At 59.1% G+C, this 5,175-nt stretch overlaps 1 long non-coding RNA gene across 1 annotated transcript; it reads left to right on the top strand.

The window, feature by feature from the left end:
• The first annotated feature begins 3,627 nt into the window (after nucleotides 1–3,627).
• On the top strand, nucleotides 3,628–4,219 carry LOC103271947. Its single transcript, XR_505087.1, has 2 exons — nucleotides 3,628–3,721; nucleotides 3,984–4,219. It is a non-coding gene; the product is annotated as an uncharacterized LOC103271947 (long non-coding RNA).
• The last annotated feature ends 956 nt before the right edge of the window (nucleotides 4,220–5,175 follow it).

The following is a 5,175-nucleotide window of genomic DNA, read 5'->3' as shown; positions in this document are numbered from 1 at the left end:
CGTCTCGGGTCCGAGGGGGCTGCTCCGCGTGCTCTTTGGACCCCACGGACCAGAGACTTTCGGGGGTCAGAGCACACGGAGAAGGAGGGCTCCTGGCCGCAGGGGGACGGTGGCTGGGTGGAGACAGTGCAGGGTCTCCAGGAGGCCCCGGGGCTGGGAAGGCTGGGGGGAGGGGAGGGGAGTTTGGGGAGAGGTTGCCCACCACAGCCGTCCGGGCGGCAAGCACCCTGCCTGGTGGTCAGTCCGTGGGGCCCCACTGCGGGATGAGCTCTACGAGCTCGGGGATTCGTCCAGCATCAGCCTCCCGGTGTGAGGCGGCCTGTTACCAACTGCGTTTCCCAGGAGGGCATCCACGGCTGAGAGACTCCGAGGTCCGCCCACCGCCCACCCTGGCAGGCGTCCCCGCTGAGTCTGGGACCCCGGTGATCCGAGTGCAGAGGCTCAAAAGGAGTTTGAGGTCACGCCGGCTATCCCAGCACTTTGGGAGGCTGAGGCAGGAGGGTTGCATGAGCCCAGGAGTTCAAGGCCAGCCTAGGCAACATGGCAAGACCTCATCTCTACAAAAAAAAGTTAAAAGGGGGGTTCACTTTTTTTACTTAAAAAAGGGGGCAGGCCGGGCTCGGTGGCTCAGCCTGCAATCCCGGGCTTTGGGAGGCTGAGGTGAGTGGATTGCCTGAGCCCGCGGGTTCGAGACCCGCCTGGGCAACTTGGCGAGACCTCATCTCTACAATAAACCAAAAAGTCAGCCGGGCGTGGTAGCGCACGCCTGTAATTCCGGCTCCTCGGAAGGCTGAGGCGGAAGGATCGCCAGAGCCCGGCAGGTCGAGGCTGCGGGGGCCGGGAGCGGCCACTGCACTCCGGTCTGGGCGGCAGAGTGAGACTCCACCTCAAAAAAATAAATAAATAAACAAGTAAAATAAATAAAAATTAAAAAGGGGGAGGTTGAGGCTGGCCGGCCATGGAAAAGCTCCGAATCCCACCCCTGCTTTGCAACTACCCCTCAAGGAAAGGTTGCTGGCATCAGAAAGCGGGTAGCCACAGTAAAGCCACACTCTCCCTCCCCACTCCTCCTCCTCCCCCCAGACGCTGACTTCCAAAGCTGCAGGGCAGGGGGTTCTGGCCAGTCCCAGAGCAAGAGCACACTGAGTGCGTGAAGGTAGGGACCGGAGGGACGGAGGAGCTGGCCACTCTGGGGTCTCTCCTCTGAAGGATGAGCAGCCAGGCCCAGCGACAATCTCACAGCGGTACCAGCTGAGCCACGGGGCAGAAATCAGCCGCTAGGCTGGCCCTCCCTCGCACCCAGCTGCACCTGCACCCTGGCCGCTGCCATCAGTCTGTATTCCCCAGGTAGTGAGGGGGTTGCCCTTCTTCAGTTCAGCTCATAGGTGGCTTATTCCCAGTCCCAGACCAAGGCTGACTCAGACCAAGGCAGAGAGGCCAAGACAATGTCACAGGGGTGGCTCTGTTGGCCTGTTTATTACCATGTGGGTTCCTGGACACCACAGGGGTTCCCCACGGGCCCTGGGTAAATGTCCATTTCCAGGAGAAAGTCTTGCCTGGCCTTTTCCCCACAAGGAATGCTCTTCACCATGAACTCACAGCCCCCACAGACATTCTGTCCCTCTGAGACTTGTGATGGCCTTCAATGCCTCCTGTACCACCCAATCATTATTATGCAGCACCATGTATATATAGGAAGAGATTAGCATTGGACTTGCCTATCCATCTCCCACCTCCCATTGCCCCAAGAACACGGATCTGAGCAGACCCCACTGGTTAAGGTGCTCCTTGGGGGCAAGAGGGCTATCCTGGTAGCAAGGTAACAAGTTCAAGGATGCTCCAGGAACACGTGCTGAGCTGCATATTTCTCCCATGAAAAGGGCAAAAGTCGCCGGGCTCAGTGGCTCAGCCTGTTGTCCCGCGCCTTTGGGAGGCTGAGGTGAGTGGATTGCCTGAGCCCGCGGGTTCGCGATCCGCCTGGGCAACTTGGCCAGACCTCATCTCTACAATAAATCAAAAAATTAGCCGGGCATGGTAGCGTGCACCTGTAATTTCAGCAACTCGGAAGGCTGAGGCGGAAGGATCGCCGGAGCCCAGCAGGTCGAGGCTGCGGTGGCCGGGAGCGGCCACTGCACTCCAGTCTGGGTGACAGACTGAGACTCCAACTCAAAAAAAAAAAAAAAAAAAGGGCGGAAGTCATAGCCCTCAGCTACCTCCCTGAGCAGTGAGGACCCTGGAGGTGGCTTCCAGGGAGTGGGCTCCTTTAAGACCAGTTGGAAGTGACATTACTCCCCTGGGCCCTGAGCTTGTGATGGAGATGGTAAAGCGAGCACTGTGTGAGCACCTTTATCCCTGACGTTGACCTTGGGGTGTGAGTGCTACAGATAAAGGACCCCAGGAATCAGGGGACAGTGACTCCTCGGGATCTGGAACCCCCCCAGATCCAGTCAGCTCTAATGCCATCACAATGCCTCAGCTTCTCCACTGGGCATGCCACCCTTGCCCCTCCGAGCTAAGATAGGACTGACCACTGGGGGAAGTCCTCCCAGAAGAGGAGCTTGGGTGAGGACTTGCAATGTAGAAACCCTTCTCCTGCTTCTCTGCAGAGGGAGGGCCAAGGTAGCATCTGGGCCCCTGTTTGCCAGGCTCTGAGCTGTGGGGGCAGCCGCCACAGGGCAGGCCCTGACAGACAGAGGATGTGAACCGGCGTGGTCCCTGCACGAGTCCTCTGCCCCGGCTCCCAGACCGCCCTCCAAGGTTCCAGCTGCTTCTCCAGCGTTTGGGCTCTCCCAGCCCTCCTGCTTCCTCACACCGCCCTTCCTCCTGCTCGGCATTTTCTGGAACTCTGTGGGTGTTGGGCACAGACCCACGGCAGCCTCAGCATATGTGTAAGGCTCATGACGCGTCCATGGGAGTGTGAGGTGCTGGCGTCTGCAGAGCAGAGGAAGGGGACATCTGTCTGAGTCATTGCCTGACACCACAGGGGCACTCACTTTGCTCCCTAGCTCCCTTCCCCTCCCCCAGGCCTCAGTCTCCCCCAGACTCCCCCAAAATTGAGAAAGAGAAGGGGTCGGGATGCACAGCCCCAGCCCCCACCCAGAGATGGTGAATTCTTCAATACGGCAACTTGGGAGCTCAAAGGGTCGTAGGTGGAAAGACAGGATCCCACTGTGTCCCTCGATTCCTGGTACACTGGCCCAGAGAGGCTGTGAAAACCCAAAGCCACACAGCAAATCAGAAGCACTGAGGCCTGGTGAAGAGGGAGGGGTGGCTCTTAGACCCGGTGATTGAGATGTAGTGTGCTCTCACCACTGTTCCCTGCAGGTGGTCACTGGAGACAGTCACAAGGCTCCTCTCTCATGGACCACCTTGCCATCAGGGTCGCAGCCAGTCCTCCAAGGGCTCCCCATCCCCAAGGGTGGGGTCATCGGGAGGCCAGGAAGGCATCTCACAGGAGGAAGAGTCCTTGTTCTGCAAGCAGACGTGTTTGATGCTGGGATTCTGTTGCCCTGGGAGACAGGGTTCTCCCCCCCAACTGTTTGGGACCAGACTGAAAGCCAATGGCAAGGCTTAGAATATTCACCTGGGAGACGGGTGGGTGGGACCAGAGGACTGGGGGAGGAGGCCGAAGGTGGGGGTGTATTGAAAAACAAGGAGGTGGACAGAGGTCTAGGGCCCGTCCGGCATCCCTGAGGAGACTCACCTTGCTGGGCCTCGCCAGGTGAGTAGAAACTGGATATCAGAAAGGGCTGGTCCAGCAGCTTCCCCTGTGATGGGTAACAGAGGCCCGGTGAGGTCCTCCAGGGAGGGTACCTGGACCACAACCCAGGTCTCCTGGCCCCCAACTCAGCAAGGACGTCACTCCCCATTGAGGGCAGTGGGGGGGCGATTAGGGCAAGGTGACGAAATCCACTGTTTGAGGTGGCTGCAAATTGGGAGGCCGGGGCCTTTCTGGGCAGAACTGGGAACCACATTTCTTCTAGGACATGTCGGACTTGGGACACCTCAGCTGGCCCAGCACCACCCTCGAGTTCATCCCTTCCCATGTGAACTGGACACCTCTGCTGGGCCAGGTGCGCGGAAGACACTGGGGAACACAGCCAGGCCCAGACAACAGCACTCACAACCCCATGGCCGAGGACGTCAGCGATAATGCCGAACGGTGAATGAGGGTATTCATTAACATGAATAATAAATCGGTACAAATCGACCCTCCAAATGGTGATGAGAAAGTATCGATTGCTGTAAATCAGGAAGTGGACGTGTGAGTTGTTTTGATGTGTGTGTCCAGTACCGTGCTGGGGTGGGGAAGGGAGCGTGGCCCGTGCAGGGGTGTGGGGTGTGAGATGCTGTGTGTGCCAGAGTGCATCGGGGCGGGCTTGGGTGTGGGTGAAAGCGCGCCTGTGTGAGTGTGATGGTATGAGTGTGTGTGACAGTGTGAGTTTGTGCATATCCGTGTGTGAGGCTCTATTGGACAGCTGTGTGTGTGGGCGCATAAGAGTGTGTGTCCATGTAAGTGTGTGCCGGCATATCTGTGCCTGTGAGGGTGTGTGTGTGTCTGTGTATGAAGTGTGCAATGGCGTGAATGAGCTCAGATGGTGGGAGTATAGCTCAGCAAGTGTGTACATTGTGTGTGACTGTGTGTGTGTGTTGTGTGAGGATATACGTGAGAGTGGGGGTGTAGGGATGGGTTCGAGCGTGTGATGGTGTGTGTGTCCATGGTGAGTGGAAGTGTGTGTGAGCCGGTGTGTGCAGGTGAGCATGTCTGTGTGTGCATGGGTGTGACACAGGAGCGTGTGCACGTGAGCGTGCATGTGTGTCTGGCGTGTAGGTGTATTGGCCACGAGGTTCCCAGGCGCCCAGGCTGAACTGAAGTCGGGGAGGTCAGGAAGGGGCTGCCAGGCCCACAGGGCCGCCGTCGGGGCCCCAGGTGGGGATCCCAGCCTCCTGCCCCACCCTGCCCTCTCGGGGCCTCGAGCCCGGCTTCCCTCTGGAGGTTTCTCGGAGCCTGAGTGGGTACCGTCCTCCCCCGAGGACGTCCGTCTGAAAGACGGTCCACGCACCTCCCAGACCCGGCGCCCTGGAGCTCATTTGACCTCCGATCCCGGCGTCGCCCCCTGTGCCCCGGGCCCCACCCAGCGCTGTCCACCCGAGGGGCCAGAAGCCCACGGGCAC

This window comes from Carlito syrichta, unplaced genomic scaffold, assembly GCF_000164805.1.
Source record: "Carlito syrichta isolate Samal-C Ts95f unplaced genomic scaffold, Tarsius_syrichta-2.0.1 Scaffold312035, whole genome shotgun sequence".
Classification (NCBI taxonomy): domain Eukaryota; kingdom Metazoa; phylum Chordata; class Mammalia; order Primates; family Tarsiidae; genus Carlito; species Carlito syrichta.
The sequence above is the reverse complement of the archived record's forward strand: the minus strand, read 5'-3'. Positions and strand labels throughout refer to the sequence as shown.